The sequence below is a fragment of the Mus caroli genome, chromosome 3 (assembly GCF_900094665.2).
Source record: "Mus caroli chromosome 3, CAROLI_EIJ_v1.1, whole genome shotgun sequence".
Taxonomy (NCBI): domain Eukaryota; kingdom Metazoa; phylum Chordata; class Mammalia; order Rodentia; family Muridae; genus Mus; species Mus caroli.
In genome coordinates, this window is record NC_034572.1 from 144,990,316 (window position 1) to 144,994,029 (window position 3,714).

Genomic DNA, 3,714 nt, shown 5'->3' on the forward strand with positions numbered 1-3,714 from the left:
ATGGAAGACGCAGAACAAAGCCAAGAATGGGGAGGCGTGGCCATTGTACCAACTACTCGGAGGCTAAGGGAAGAGGCTCTCTGATCCCAGGAGTTTGAAATCAGCCTGTGCAACATAACAAGACTCCCCTCTCAAAACCATGAGAATGGAGAGGGAGACAGACAGGGAGAGGGAGAGAATAAACTCGATAGCATTATGTGAGAGAGGTTTGACCAGTGTGCTTTGAAGAATGGGAGTGGGGCTAGAAGCCAAGGAAAGCAATAACCCCAGCAGCTGACAAGAGCAGAGAAATGCATTCTTTCTCTCCTGGTCTCCAGAAGGAATGTAGGCCTACTTGTATCTTCTTTTAACTCAGTAAGACTAATGCTGGAATTTGAATCTCCAGAACTTTAAGATGACAAAGTTGCAATGCTCAATCCATTAACTTGCAATAACAAAGCATAACAACTACCAGTGAATATCTGCCCATTTGAATACAGTCAACTTGACTCCCAAAACAATTGACAAGCAATGTGTGTATCTATGTATGTGTGTGTGTGTGTGTGTGTGTGTGTGTGTGTCTGTCTGTCTGTCTGTCTGTGTGTCTGTGTGTGTGTGTGTGTCTGTGTGTGTGTGTATGTCTGGGTGTGTGTCTATGTGTGTGTGTGTACCTGTGTGTGTATCTGTGTGTGCTTGTCTCTCTCCATGTGTGCATATCTGTGTATTTGTGTGTGTGTGTCTGTGTGTGTGTGTCTGTGTCTGTGTGTGTCTGTGTCTGTGTGTGTCTGTGTGTGTCTGTGTGTGTGTCTGTATCTGTGTGTGTGTCTGTGTGTGTGTATCTGTGTGTGTTTCTCTCTCTCTCTCTCTCTCTCTCTGTGTGTGTGTGTGTGTGTGTGTGTGTGTGTGTGTGTGTGTTGAGGAAAGAGGTGAACATCAGGTGCCTTCCTCCACTTTCTTGTTCACTCTTCACTTGTTTTGAGACAGGGTCTCACTGACCTGGGTTTGTTAGGCTGACTAAGCAGAAAGCTCTTCCCTCAAGAGTCTGTCCAGGAAAAGAAGGCACAGCCATGTTTTCTGATTCCACCCCTCTATCATAGGATTGCAGCCACAGGTCAGCAAGCCTGGGTTTTTATGTGGCTGATAAAAAAATCTCAACTCCTACTTGAGTCCTAGTGCTTATGAAATAACATGCTACCAACTGAGCCATCTCCTTGGCCCAGCCAGTTACTAACTGAGCTTTCTTCCCAGCCCCATCCAATTACCAGCTAGTAGCCTAGCTGTCTCCCCAGGCCCAGATGGTTACTAACTGAGCCATCCCCCTGAGACCAGCCAATGTTTTTTTAAATGACCACATCTCACAACTCACTAAAACAAACTTCAAGCCTTATTGTTGATGGATAAGTGTATTAATTCCATTTTGTTTACTTATGGCAATGCTTCCAGTTTCTCTAATGGTGATTAACTTAGAAAAGTAAGAAAGTAGCAATGATCTAAATGATAACTAAGCAATGACTAAATACTCGGCTACGAGATGTCTGCAGAGATACAAAAATGAAAGGAATTTTTTCAGAGTAAGTATAGTTCTGAAGACGCAACATCTAAGTTCACATTATATTATTAACAATACACATTTTACTCTATTTTTCAAGAAAATGCATTCCCATGTACACTGCTGCATTCCTTATTGTTATAAAATACCCTGAGAAAAAGCAAGTTAGAAGAGAAGGAAGTTTATTCAGCTTACAAATTCCAGATCAAGGTCCATCATTTCAGGAAAATCAAGGCTGGAATTCAAGCACCTAGCCACATCCACAACCGAGAGAAAAGAGAGAGTATGTGCACTCTTTGCTGGCCTGCTTGCTTCCTTGCTTGCTTCTAGGTCTCTCCTTTCTTACACTATTCAGACCCCCTCCCTAAGGAATGTTGTCACCCATGATACTTTGGGTCTTCCCACTCCAATTACCAGTCAGACATGCACACAGACCAACCTTATGTCAACTAGAAGATTCCTCACTGAAACTCTCTTCCAAGGTGTTTCTAGGTTGTATCAAGTTGAAACTTAACAAGCACATCATATAAATATTCTGATATTATAATCTTCAAAGATTTTTCCATGATCACTTATATACAAATATTTGTATAAATATATAAATAGTTTAAGTTAGAACACTCAACTTTATATGGAATATGTATTTCTGTTTTCATGGCCTGTGTTGGAAAAAATGTTCTTCAAAGCTACTTGAAGAGTTCCTGGCAGTGGGGACCTGGAGAGCCAATGGCTTGTGGATCATCATGCCTAAGTTTTATTGTGACTACTGTGATATGAATCTTACCCATGATTCGCCGTCTGTGAGGAAGACACACTATAGTGGTCAGAAACACAAAGAGAATGTGAAAGACTACTACCAGAAACAGATGGAAGAGCAGGCCCAGAGCCTGACTGACAAAACAACTGCTGCATTTCAACAGGGAAAGATCCCTCCAGCTCTATTCTCTGCTCCTCTGCCTGCAGGGGCCATGATCCCACCTCTCCCCAGTCTCCCGGGTCCTCCTCGGCCTGGCACGATGCCTGCACCCTACATGGGAGGCCCTCACATGATGCCAATGATGGGTCCCTCCTCTTCCTGGGATGATACCTGTGGGACCAGCTCCTGGGATGAGACCTCCCATGGGAGGCCACATGCTCATGATGCCCAGGCCTTCAATGATGAGACCTTCCGCCCGCCCTATGATGATGCCCACACGGCCATGACCAGGCCAGTCAGATAAGAGCAGAAGCTCTCTTTATCATTTTGTGTTTCTTGTTCTGTTTCACCAGGAGATCTTGGTGCTGAGCCTTAGTGTTTACTAGATAACTGACAGAGAAACTCCCATTCCATACAGACAGAATGCCTTTGGAGGGAGAAGTGACACATAAAAGTGTGCTTTTCGCATATATTGTGAAATGTGAAAATAAAATCATCAGCTCTTTTAGTTAAAAAAAAAAGAAAAGAAAGATACAAGAGTCCTGTTAAGATGGCAAATAGATATATTTTTATTGATAAATATACACATGATTTTGACTACCAAGGGAAAGACTAATATCAAATAACTAGTTTACAAATGGCCTTGACTCATCAACCCAAATACGTAAACATGAGATTTTGTGACTAATAGAATCCTGACTGTAAATGTTTCCCATTCTCTGAAATTGAATCAATAACCATAATTACTGTGTCATGCTGTCATGCTAGTGGGATTCTCTCTCTCTCTCTCTCTCTCTCTCTCTCTCTCTCTCNCTCCCTCCCTCCCTCCCTCCCTCCCTCTCTTTGTTTTATTGTTCATTTTTCTCATTTTCTTGATCAGTCTGCTACTGCTTTTATTTTTCAGTGATGATATTTCAACTTTGTCTTAAATTTGCTTGATTTCTTATCTTTAGTCGTTTCTCTTTTCAGCTTTGTTTTTTCTTATCTTTTACATCTTTAGCAGTATGCCTTTTCTAATATGCCTTTAATTATAATACATTTTGTTTCTTCATTTCTTTCTAATATATTTGGAGGTATTTGTGGCAGTTTGAATGTGATGTGTCACCCATAGGCTCCTGTGTCTGAAAACTTGGTCCCCAGGTGCTGGTGCAGGTTTTGAAGGTTATGCAACCTGTAGAAGACAGGGTCTCACTGGAAGAAGTGAGTCACTGCAGTGAGTTTTGGGGTATAATATTCTGGGCTTTACTGGTTGCCTCTGCTTCTGAACTGT

At 42.1% G+C, this 3,714-nt stretch overlaps 1 pseudogene; it reads left to right on the forward strand.

Annotated features, from left to right (window-relative positions):
• The first annotated feature begins 2,271 nt into the window (after positions 1-2,271).
• On the forward strand, positions 2,272-2,731 carry LOC110292035 (annotated as a pseudogene).
• The last annotated feature ends 983 nt before the right edge of the window (positions 2,732-3,714 follow it).